General features: G+C 45.7%; 1 protein-coding gene across 2 annotated transcripts in view; it reads left to right on the top strand.

Moving 5' to 3' along the window:
• The window catches only part of LOC310675685 (uncharacterized protein), a 92,496-nt gene that overhangs the window by 15,311 nt on the left and 63,993 nt on the right, over positions 1–13,192 (top strand). Inside the window, exon 1 of one of the 2 annotated variants that reach the window (XM_083436696.1) lies at positions 8,135–8,257. The exons of the other annotated variant lie outside the window; for it this stretch is intronic. The gene's annotated coding sequence lies outside the window, so the exon portion shown is untranslated. Of the gene's footprint in view, positions 1–8,134; positions 8,258–13,192 lie in introns of those variants that run through there. 2 annotated transcript variants of the gene reach the window in all.

Here is a 13,192-nt window from a genome sequence, read left to right as displayed (position 1 = left end):
ACCCATGTCTGAGTTCTGTGGAGTTCGGCCTTTCACCTACATTCTGGGAGAGTGTTTCCATGATACCCCCCTCCTTTTGCTCTGGGCCATCTTCCAACCCTGGCAGCTGCTTGGACTCTGACAGAGGTGTTGAAAACAAATGAAATTAGACAGAAGTGGGAATTTCCTGAAGGTATTTCCTTCACCTACAAAGATAGAAGAAAGATAGAAGAAAGACTTTTAAATCCCCAGAATTTGGAAAATTTTGGCGGAAATACAAAATAGACAAAATAGGCTTGGGACCTTTTAACATAACAATAATCCAAGTTTATACACCAACTACTGGTGCTGAAGAAACTGAAATTGACCAATTCTATGAAGACTTACAACACCTTATAGAAGTGACACCAAAGAAGGATGTTCTTCTCATTATAGGGGATTGGAATGCTAAAGTAGGGAATCAAGAGATAAAAGGAACAACTGGCAAATTTGGTCTTGGAATTCAAAACGAAGCAGGGCAAAGGCTAATAGAGTTCTGTCAAGAGAACAAGCTGGTCATCACAAACACTCTTTTCCAACAACACACGAGACGACTTTACACATGGACATCACCAGATGGGCAGCATCGAAATCAGATTGATTATATTCTCTGCAGCCAAAGATGGAGAAGCTCTATACAGTCAGCAAAAACAAGACCTGGAGCTGACTGTGGCTCAGATCATCAGCTTCTTATAGCAAAATTCAAGCTTAAACTGAAGAAAGTAGGAAAAACCACTGGGCCGGTAAGATACAATGTGAACCAAATCCCTTATGAATACACAGTGGAAGTGAGGAACAGGTTTAAGGATTTAGATTTGCTGGACAGAGTGCCTGAAGAACTATGGATGGAGGCTCGAAACATACAGGAGGCAGCAACGAAAACCATCCCAATGAAAAGGAAATGCAAGAAAGCAAAGTGGCTGTCCAATGAGGCCTTACAAATAGCGGGGGAGAGAAGGCAAGCAAAATGCGAGGGAGATAGATACAGGAAATTGAATGCAGAATTCCAAAAAATGGCAAGGAGAGACAAGAAGGCCTTCTTAAACGAGCAATGCAAAGAAATAGAGGAAAACAACAGAATGGGAAGAACCAGAGATCTGTTCAAGAAAATTGGATATGAAAGGAAGATTTCATTCAAAGATTACCATAATAAAGGACAAAAGTGGTAAGGACCTAACAGAAGCAGAAGACATCAAGAAGAGGTGGCAAGAATACACAGAGGAACTATACCAGAAAGATATGGATGTCTCGTACACCCCAGGTAGTGTGGTTGCTGACCTTGAGCCAGACATCCTGGAGAGTGAAGTCAAATGGGCCTTAGAAAGCATTACAAATAACAAGGCCAGTGGAAGTGATGGTATTCCAGCTGAACTATTTAAAATTTTAAAAGATGATGCTGTTAAGGTGCTACACTCAATATGCCAGCAAGTTTGGAAAACTCAGCAGTGGCCAGAGGATTGGAGAAGGTCAGTCTACATCCCAATCCCAAAGAAGGGCAGTGCTAAAGAATGCTCCAACTACCGCACAATTGCACTCATTTCACACGCTAGCAAGGTTATGCTTAAAATTCTTCAAGGAAGGCTCAAGCAGTATGTGGACCGAGAACTCCCAGAAGTGCAAGCTGGATTTAGAAGAGGCAGAGGAACCAGAGACCAAATTGCAAATATGCGCTGGATTATGGAGAAAGCTAGAGAGTTCCAGAAAGACATCTACTTCTGCTTCATTGACTATGCAAAAGCCTTTGACTGTGTCAACCACAGCAAACTATGGCAAGTTCTTAAAGAAATGGGAGTGCCTGATCACCTCATCTGTCTCCTGAGAAATCTCTATGTGGGACAAGAAGCTACAGTTAGAACTGGATATGGAACAACTGATTGGTTCAAAATTGGGAAAGGAGTACGACAAGGCTGTATTTTGTCTCCCTGCTTATTTAACTTATATGCAGAATTCATCATGCGAAAGGCTGGGCTGGATGAATCGCTAGCCGGAATTAAGATTGCTGGAAGAAATATCAACAACCTCAGATATGCAGATGACACAACCTTGATGGCAGAAAGTGAGGAGGAATTAAAAAACCTTTTATTGAGGGTGAAAGAGGAGAGCGCAAAATATGGTCTGAAGCTCAACATCAAAAAAACGAAGATCATGGCCACTGGTCCCATCACCTCCTGGCAAATAGAAGGGGAGGAAATGGAGGCAGTGAGAGATTTTACTTTCTTGGGCTCCATGATCACTGCAGATGGTGACAGCAGCCACGAAATTAAGAGACGCCTGCTTCTTGGGAGGAAAGCAATGACAAACCTAGACAGCATTTTAAAAAGTAGAGACATCACCTTACCAACAAAGGTCCGTATAGTTAAAGCTATGGTTTTCCCAGTAGTGATGTATGGAAGTGAGAGCTGGACCATAAAGAAGGCTGATCGCCGAAGAATTGACGCTTTTGAATTATGGTGCTGGAGGAAACTCTTGAGAGTCCCATGGACTGCAAGAAGATCAAATGCATTCATTCTTAAGGAAATCAGCCCTGAGTGCTCACTGGAAGGACAGATCGTGAAGCTGAGGCTCCAATACTTTGGCCACCTCATGAGAAGAGAAGACTCCCTGGAAAAGACCGTGATGTTGGGAAAGATGGAGGGCACAAGGAGAAGGGGACGACAGAGGACGAGATGGTTAGACAGTGTTCTTGAAGCTACAAACATGAATCTGACCAAACTGCGGGTGGCAGTGGAAGACAGGAGTGCCTGGCGTGCTCTGGTCCATGGGGTCACGAAGAGTCGGACACGACTGAACGACTAAACAACAACAACAACAAGGCTTGGGAGGGGGTACAGCTCAAGAAAGAGAAGAAAGTGAACAAGGACAGGAAAGTCCAGGAGGATAAGAAAAGAAGCAGAGTTTCCCACAACTATATTATTGTACTTAATTGCAGTTCCGTATTTGATGTTGATATTTGATGTTGATATTTGAGTTTGTGTCTAATAAAGATTAATGAATTTGAACATTATATCGTGGAACATCAACGGTTTGAACAATAAGGTAAAAAGGAATAAAAGTGAGCGAATCTTAAAAAAGAAAAATTGGGACATCATTGGTCTCCATGAAACACATATAGCTAAGAAACATGACAGAGTTTTCATAGATAAGAAATTAGGAACAGAATACATAGCTTCAGATGTTTCCAAAAAGAGAGGAATATATATATATAAACCAAAAGAGATGCAAAAATACCACTTAAAGATGACAAAGGAAGAATATTAGGAATACAGTTGACAAAAGGCAGAGAAGAAATAATTTTGGTGGGGGTATACGCACCAAGTGGAAATAAAACAAACTTCAAAAAAAAACAACCTTGAAGATAAGCTATTAGAATACAGTAATGACAGTATGATCATCATGGGAGACTTCAACGGAGTAACATCCCTGGCTCTAGATAGAACGGAGAGAGACATAACATCAAGAAAAGGGAAGTTCCCAATAACATTTAATCAATTGGTAGAAGATCTGAACTTAAAAGATGCTTGGAGAGAGAAACAGATAAGGGACAGACAATATACCTTCTATGCATATGCTAAAAAATCAGATGCAATCCAGACTTCAAATAATGTAATAACTTTTCGAAGAAAAGTTGAGATCCTCCCGAAAATGATATCAGACCATAATCTGGTAATGATGGAACTAAAATATAATAAAATTAAAAACAGAAGTTGGAGGTTGAATGGAAGATTATTAAATGATGAGAAAATATTAGAGATAACCGGATAGTCCTAGAAAGAACAGAGATCTTAGATTTGGAAAGCTACAATAATAGGTTTGGATGACACACCTATTTAAGTTACAATAAGAGCAAAGCCCATACAGATTTCAACAACCATATTATAAGAAATGCCTTGTATAAAGTTTGGATAAAACACCAGCCGCTCTTGGGACCATTGACACCCTGGCGGCTGTCCCTGCTTGAAGCCCATGCGGTGAAAATTTATAATATACAAATATTAAAAAACGACCAAGGGAGAGTCATAGTGGTACAGGTTGCGGTGCAAGGCTAAACAAATTTATTGATAGGAATGTATGCTCCAAATGAAAAATAAATGAGAATTTTATAAAAAGTTGGAGAATGATTTAATGGAATTTGCAGATCTAGAAATGATTTTGATGGGCGATCTGAACAGAGTGATGTCATTGGAAATGGACAGAACAATTAGGAAAAAGGATACTAAGGAGGGCAGACTTCCAAAAACTTTCTTTGAATTGGTTGACAATTTCAATTTGATAGATATTTGGAGAACCAAACCTTGGTTAGATAGAGAATTCACATTTCATTGTGATGTATACGAAAGCAGTTCAAGAATCCATACGATATGGGTGTCTAAAGAATTAGAATTGAAGGTAAGAAAAATACAGATACAGTGGTAACTCAGGTTAAGTATTTGATTCATTCCTGAGGTCTGTTCTTAACCTGAAAGTGTTCTTAACCTGAAGCACCGCTTTAGCTAATGGGGCCTCCTGCTGCTGCCTTCAATTGGACATTCTGGGATCCAAAGAGAAGCTGGGATCGGCTGCTGGGATCCAGCCTGTCCCACTTTGAACAGCACAGTCGTGGGCTATCCATTCTGGCCCTCTGCTCCCCTGAGCAAATGCAATAGAAGCTGAGGCTCCGGGGTGGATGGTGGGGAGAGTAGAGTTGAAAGGGAGCCCCAGGGTTCTGTAGTCTAAGGTTACCATTTTTTTTTTCAAAGAATCCGGGGAGACTTCTTTTTTCTTTTTCTTTTTTGAAAAGGGGGGAGGGAGTTATTTTTAAAAAGTTATTTTAATTTTTTCCCCAGAAGTAGTGTCTTCTCTTCTGTGATCTCCTCTGTCACACGGCCTTCCTCTGGGCCCTGGCCTGCTGTCTTGTGACGCTAGCTGCCGTGGGGTAGGCTGCTCGGGTCTGGACTGTCTCCGCCACGTGTCCTTGCCCTCCTGGTGCGCTCCTACCTGTCCTTGGTGGTGGCGGCTGTGGCATGGCAAGGTTGGGGCTCCCCTCTTTTTTCTCCTTCCTCTTTCTCTCTCTTCTCCTTTCCACCTTGTCCCTGCCTTGACTCCGGGGTTTTTTTAAAAAAAATAATATTTATTAAAAGTTTAATAGTTACAGGGAAAAAAAGGGGGGGGGGACAATAAAAAAATGAACAAACAATACATCAAAAACACAAAGAAAAAAAGCCCTTTTCCCTGCAAGCTCTTCCTCTGGTTTCTGGCCAAGGGAGGGAGATGCTCAGAGTGTTATGTATTGAAGTTCTCACTCTGGCCACCAGGAGTATCGTGTACAGTGGTACCTCAGGTTAAGAACCTAATTTGTTCCGGAAACTGTTCTGAACCTGAAGCACCACTTTAGCTAATGGGGCCTCCTGCTGCCGCTGCGCCGCCAGAGCACGATTTCTGTTCTCATCCTGAAGCAAAGTTCTTAATCCAAGGTACTTTTTCTGGGTTGGCGGAGTCTGTAACCTGAGGCGTCTGCAACCTGAAGCGTTTGTAACCCGAGGTATCACTGTATATAGTTTTCACTCAGGTCCACGTCAGTTACTTTAGGCGGGAAACCCTGGGTTGTTGTTGCCACAATGTTGACAGCCTATAAAAGCCGGCCGGCTGAGCTGGTTACTGTTCAGTTCTGTTCCCACTTACAAATAAAGAGCTGCTTTGGGAAAATCGCTGCATTGTCTACCCACTATTGAACACAGAGCCCAGCCAAGAGCCAAAATCCCACCCCCCCAATAAAGCACCCCTTGCCAGAGGCAGAGCCAGGGGGAAGCTGCCCCCTTAGAGCCATTCAGAATGATAGAAATCAGAGTTCTGCCCTGGCTAAGCGAGTGTGCAATGCGGGGAGGAGGGGGCTGAGCTGGGGGACTCGGCCCTGCAAGGGTTAAAGGGAACCGAGCTGCCTTCCTAGAGAGGCCAGGATGAGGTTTCCGGCTTCCCAGGCAGCAAGGCTCTTCTTCTTCCTTAGTCTTCCCGCCTCTTCGTCTCGTCAGGCCTCCTGTCTTTCCCAGGGAGGCTTCTCTTCTCACGAGGTGGCAGCTCAGAGCCCAATTCTGGGATTGGGGAAGGATGGAGAGAGCGAGAGAGGGCTGAGCTGGGGGGGACTCGGCACTGCAAGGGTTAAAGGGAACTGAGCTGCCTTCCTAGAGAGGCCAGGAAGCGGGGGGGGGGCAGGTCCTCCAGAGCCAAGGCCCCTCCCTCCCCAGTCCTTTCCTGCCTCGCTGGCTCTCCCGGGATCTGGTGAGTCTCCTCTCTCTCTGGGATCTGGTGAGTCTCCTCTCTCTCTCTGGGATCTGGTGGGGGTCCCAGGGCTGCAGCAGGGGAGGGGGCCTGGGGGGCCTGATCTGCTCCTGCAGGGGGGGGGACCCCAAGTCAGGGAGGAGAGGGTCCTGCCAGGGAGGGGCCAGGTCTGCCACGCTCTCCTTCCTGCAGAGCAGAGGATCCCAAACTCAGTTGGCCCTCCGCCCCCCCTTCAGAAAAACAATGTCTTCCCCGAAATCTCCCTTCTTCAAACAAAGGAGTCCCTAGGACTTTGACCCTCTGTGAAGTCACTGCACAACAAATGGTTTTCCAATGCTAGACAAGGAGGTGGACTCCCCCCCCCAAAGAAAACCCCACAAGGGAGGGAGGAAGAAAAGGTGGGAGAGGAAGGAGAGGAATAAAGAGAGGGATCCCAGCCCAGAGTCTGGCTGCTGCACTGGGGACCAGTTTCCCAGTGTCTCCCAGGGCAGCAATCCCCTCGCACCCAGAGCAGGGCATCCCAGGACCACATCCTCTCTGGCCCAAAGGGGTTCTTGCTGGAAATGGGCGCTGCTACTCCCTGAGCCTCCAGGGAGCTTGGCATCAATGGCTGTGCGTGTGTTCAGCCATCTAAGAGAAGAAGAATAATAAATTAGCTGCCTAAATTTCAAAGGAGATGTCTTTGGCCCCGCCCACTTGGCCCTCAGGGGGTTGACCAGATACATTCCTGGCCCTCAGAGTAAAGAAAAAGGGACCCCACCCCAGGAGTCTGACTTGAAAGTGGCAGAGAGTCCAAGTGCAAGAAAAGAAAATAGAATTTGGGCAACTAGCTGGTTTTAAACTTAATAAGGCCAAGATGAAAAGGTTAACTAAAAATACAGTTTAAGATATGGTGGAAGAATTGCAAGGCAAGTATTTGGGAATATGGTTAACAGCAAAGAGTATGGATTTAGCTGGCCCTCAGAGCAAAGAAAAAAGGACCCCACCCCAGGAGTCAGTCATGAGAGCGGGAGAAATGTGCCCCGAAGTGGGGGTGGGGGGAGAGCAACTCCTGAGGACCCCCGAGTGAGGACCCCCACTAGAGCCAAGCATCCATTTTTCACAAGATACAAATGACTCCTTGGTCTGTCTGTTCTGACTTCATGCATTTACTTTAGGGAAGCATTTAATGTTTGATGAATTACTGTATTTTAATATTTTGTTGGAAGCCGCCAAGAGTGGCTGGGGAAGACCACCCAGATGGGTGGGGTATAAATAAATTATTATTATTATTATTATTATTATTATTATTATTATTTACTGGAAGGCAGGAGCAACCAGGCTGATTCACATCGCATAAATCCCTTCCGTTTCCTCCACATTTTGCATTGCAATCTTCCTTCTAGGAGGGCTAGAGTATGGTTACCTGATATTTTTCAATGAATCTGGGGACCCCCTTTTTGGGGGGGAAGCTGAGTAGCAACAGGGAGTCAGTAGTGGGGATGGTGAGGCAAAAGACCCTGGCTCCCTCTCCTTCTGCCAGAAGCCCCCCTCCCTGCTCGTCTCTCAGAGCCAGGAGACGTCTGACAATGGAGGAGCAAAGGCAGGCTGCACACTGGTGCACTGTTGGATTGCTTGCAAGAATGGTCAGGGTTGGCCCTGTCCATAAGAAATCCAGTTGCAGCAGATGAATGTCTGTAATTAAAACACAGAATAAAAGAATTCCATTAAAGCGTTGAAATAAGCATCCAGAATTAACATGTACAGCAAAGCAATCCTATTGAAACAACACTGCAATTTACAGGAAGGAAACAACAGAGCATTGTGGAGCAGATCATATTTCTGCTGTCTCAGAGGAGGACATTTCCCTTTTTCTTTTAGGGTCCAGTGTGCTTTGAAGACGTCTCTGTCTGTTTCACGGACGAGGAGTGGGCGTTGCTGGATCCTGACCAGAGAGCTCTGCATAAGGACGTCATGGAGGAGAATCGGGGGATCGTGGCCTCTCTTGGTAAGGCTTCCTGTGGGATCGTCCTATCTGCCAGGAAATACAAAAAATACCTCTATGTGATTTTCACAGAGCTCAACAGCGCCCCCTACAATGCCTGGGAACCTTACAATGCCTGGGAACCTAACACCCCCACAATAAACCTTGAGCAGCAAATTACACTTTTTTCTTATATATATAATTTTTAAAATTATTCTCCATTGAATATTGTACATTCGTATCATCATTATTCGCTATACCACCCTGGCTCTTTGGAGCCTCAACTTCCTTCCCTCCGGCCTCAGATTTCGAAATTAACATTTATATCATTGCAATTTGTACATTTTCCAATTCCTATTACACTCATTACAGAATGGCTCAAAATTTAAATATAGAAAGGTAGAAAATTTCTCATTACAAGTCTTCAGACAACCCTGCAAGTGATGTTAATTGCTTACAATAATCTTTCAGATATCGTATAAATTTACTCCAACCCTTTTGGAATCCTTAATCGTGCTGGTTTTCCTGTCAGTGTCACCAGATTTGCAAAGTCCATCATTTTCATTTGCCAGTCTTCTAACAGAAATTCTCATCATGTCAATTAATACTTAGTTTGGGAACCTTTAGCTTTAATTCTGGCCTTACAACGCCTTCCCATGGAGTGAAGCAAGTTTCTTAGTTCTGCAGCTGTAATAATGTGAAACCAAGATGGAATTATTGCAACTATTAATTGGGCTTTATTGCTGGGTTGCTTTTGACTAACAAGTTTCTTTAGTTGGCTCCAAAGATTTCTGATTGGGTTAAGGTGTGGGCTATTCCCAGGCCATTCCAGCAGTGGAATATGTTTCTCTTGAAACCACCTTTTGCACAAAGCAGCAACATGACATGGAGGTGAATCCTGTTGAAATAGAAAACAAACAAATAAATAGAAAGGTTCATTATCTGGGAAAAGATCACATGCAGAACGCTTCAGTTTGGGCTCAAGTATTTCATTTATGTATTTTGGAGCATTTACATTCCGTTTTATGACACAAATTCTGCCCACACCTTCTGCTGTCATACAACCCCAGATCATCACACTATCTGGGTGTTTCACGGTCGGTGTAATGCAAGTAGGATATAAATCAGGGGTTGGCAAGCCTTACCCTGTCTGGGCCAGTTCACTCCCACAAACCGGATCCGTGGGTCAGATTGCACGCATCAGCGCAATCTCTTCCGTCTGCATCTCCGCAGAAGTGATTTCCAGCGCCGCAGAAGCGAGTCCCTGTGCTGCACTGCGCCAATTTAGCACAGCACATGGGAACCTGCTGAGCAGATGGCTCGGCTCGGGAGGGCAGCTCGCGGGCTGCTTTGGTAATCTTTAGCTTTAATTCCGGCCTTTCAACGCCTTCCCATGGAGTGAAGCAAGTGTTTTAGTTCTGCAGCTGTAATAATACGAAATCAAGATCCAATTATTGCCTCTGTTAATTGAGTTTTATTGCTGGGTTGCTTCTGACTAACAAGTTTATTTAGTCGGCTCCAAAGGTTTTTGATTGGGTTAAGGTGTGGGCTATTCCCAGGCCATGCCAGCAGTGGAATATGATTATCTTGAAACCACCTTTTGCACACAGCAGCAACAAGACATGGAGGTGAATCCTGTTGAAATAGAAAACAAGCAAACAGATAGAAAGGTTCATTATCTGGGAAAAGATCACATGCAGAACACTTCAGTTTGGGCACAAGTATTTCATTTATTTATTTTGGGGCATTTACATTCCTTTGATGACACAAATTCTTCCCACACCTTTTGCTCGCATATTTCATGCCATCAGTACCAAGCAAGGAGATTTGGGTCTCATCACTCCAAAGAACACTGTCCCATTGTTCTGCATTTGGATCCCTTCCAATCGGGATTCAGGCCTCACCATGGGACTGAAACTGCCTTGGTTGCGCTGGTTGATGATCTCCGGCGAGCTAGGGACAAAGGTGAGAGTTGTTTCCTGGTTTTGCTGGATCTCTCAGCGGCCTTTGATACAATCGACCATAACATCCTTCTGGACCGTCTAGAGGGGCTGGGAGCTGGGGGCACTGTTATACAGTGGTTTCGCTCCTTCCTCCTGGGCCATGTTCAGAAAGTGGTGGGGCAGGATGAGTGTTCAGGCCCCTGGGCCCTCACTTGTGGGGTGCCTCAGGGTTCCGTCCTCTCCCCCATGCTTTTTAACATCTATATGAAGCCGCTGGGAGAGATCATCAGGGGGTTTGGACTGGGTGTCCATCAATATGCAGATGATACCCAGCTCTACCTCTCTTTCAAATCAGAACCAGTGAAGGCCGTGAAGGTTCTGTGTGAGTGCCTGGAGGCGGTTGGGGGATGGATGGCGGCTAATGGATTGAAGTTGAATCCTGACAAGACAGAAATACTGTTTTGGGGGGACAGGGGGTGGGCTGGTGTGGAGGACTCCCTGGTCCTGAATAGGGTAACTGTGCCCCTGAAGGACCAGGTGCGCAGCCTGGGAGTCATTTTGGACTCACAGCTGTCCATGGAGGCGCAGGTCAATTCTGTATCCAGGGCAGCTGTCTACCAACTCCACCTGGTACGCAGGCTGAGACCCTACCTGCCCGCGGACTGTCTCGCCAGAGTGGTGCATGCTCTGGTTATCTCCCGCTTGGACTACTGCAATGCGCTCTACGTGGGGCTACCTTTGAAGGTGACTCGGAAACTACAATTAATCCAGAATGCGGCAGCTAGACTGGTGACTGGGGGCGGCCACCGAGACCACATAACACCGGTCTTGAAAGACCTACATTGGCTCCCAGTACGTTTCCGAGCACAATTCAAAGTGCTGGTGTTGACCTTTAAAGCCCTAAACGGCCTTGGCCCAGTATACCTGAAGGAGCGCCTCCACCCCCATCGTTCTGCCCGGACACTGAGGTCCAGCTCCGAGGGCCTTCTGGCGGTTCCCTCATTGCGAGAAGCAAAGCTACAGGGAACCAGGCAGAGGGCCTTCTCGGTAGTGGCGCCTGCCCTGTGGAACGCCCTCCCAGCAGATGTCAAAGCGATAAATAACTACCTGACATTTAGAAGACATCTTAAGGCAGCCCTGTTCAGGGAAGTTTTTAATCTGTGATATTTTACTGTATTTTTTGTTTCTATGGAAGCCGCCCAGAGTGGCTGGGGAAACCCAGCCAGATGGGCGGGGTACAAATAAATTATTATTATTATTATTATTATTATTATTATTATTATTATTATTCTGCTGTCCAGTTACCATGGGTTTTAGCCCAGTTTAATCTTTTCCACCTTTGCTTGAGAGATAATGGCTTTTTCCTTAGAATTCTAGCATTTAGACTAGTCCTTGCGCTCAAATTCACATTACATTGCCCCATGTCATCTTGTAAACACCCAGATGATTTTCTTCTGTAACGTGGGCATAGTCTCTCCATTTTCGATCATCACTTGCTGTTGTGCACCTTTTCCTGCCTTTACCAGTCTGATTTTGTAGTAAGTGAGTCCCCTTATACCTCTTCAAATATATAGAAAGGCCGGCTTTGGTTGTTCCCCCAATCTTGTTTTCTAATTTCTTCATAACTGTAGCCTTGCTCACTTAATAGTACTATTTTACATGGCTTTCTGGGTGACCAGTCAACTCTTTGTGCCATTTTTAAAATTTTATTATGTCTGCAAACTCACTAAATGAAAGAACACAAAAAAACCAACAACAACTTGATAGCAATCACATCACACACTGACAAAAGTCAACCTAGGCAAGTTGTGCTTGCTTTTCTGGTTATTTGGCCATAACTTTTGATAGAATACTGTAGGGGCAGCAAGACGCGAACATGTAGTCAATTAAAAGTTTTATTCCAGAAAAAAACATGCCTCTTGTCTGGAGCTCTCTGCCCCCATGACTTGTGGCTACCCTGATGATGACTCAACTAAATCTTCATCTTTGTTCCTCTTCCTCCGGAAACAACGCGTGAAGACGAATCTCTTCCGTCGCTTCTGTGATGTCAATTTCCCCGTTTCTTGTACCGCTCCTCTCCCGCATTCCTTCAGGCTGAGAGGCTTGGAAACTGGCTCAGAAACTGGCTCAGACAAACTATTATCTGATAACTCCTGTATTTATCTGGGCTGTGACCTCCCCCCTGTACTTTCCTCTATTCTTCACATAACAATCCTCCCTTTGTGGTGTAGTGGTTAAGAGCAGTAGACTCGTAATCTGGGGACCCGGGTTCGCGTCTCCGCTCCTCTACCTGCAGCTGCTGGGTGACCTTGGGCCAGTCACACTTCTTTGAAGTCTCTCAGCCCCAACCACCTCACAGAGTGCTTGTTGTGGGGGAGGAAGGGAACGGAGAATGTTAGCCGCTTTGAGACTCCTTCGGGTAGTGATAAAGCGGGATATCAAATCCAAACTCTTCTTCTTCTTCTTCTTCTTTTCCCTCTGGGCTCCCGTCCAAGTCTGGCAGCTGCTGCTGTTCGCTTGCTGGCTCCAGCCTTACATCATCCCCCCCTCTAGGGGCCCCCTCCTGTTCATCCTGCCTCTCCTCTTTCTCTCTTGGGGCGCTCTGGGCCACTTCCCACCATTCCTCCCAATAACTGCACCCCGGTTGCTGCTCTTCTGCTTCTTCCTCCCACTCGGGCTCATTCTCCCCTTCTTCTTCCCATTTCAGCTCTTCCTCTACCCAACCTTGGGGTTTGGGTTTCCTGGGGTACCTACGGTGAAACTCGCTCTGCAACCTTGGTACATGTATGTCTCCTGTGCTCTCCCATGAATTCTCTTCTGGTCCATACCCCTTCCAGGACACAAAATACTGCACCCCCTACCTCTCCTGCCAGAGTCTAGTAGCTCGTCCACCTCGTATTCAGGTTCACCCTCCACCAATATTGGCAAGGGTGGTGTTGGGTGTAGTGAAGGGTTAACCTTCTGTGCCTCGGGACTGAGGGGAAGGGCTTACAAGGGAAGTAAGCCAGCATGTGAC

The sequence above is a fragment of the Podarcis tiliguerta genome (assembly GCF_965153285.1).
Source record: "Podarcis tiliguerta genome assembly, chromosome: 4".
Lineage (NCBI taxonomy): Eukaryota > Metazoa > Chordata > Lepidosauria > Squamata > Lacertidae > Podarcis > Podarcis tiliguerta.
The sequence above is the reverse complement of the archived record's forward strand: the minus strand, read 5'-3'. Positions and strand labels throughout refer to the sequence as shown.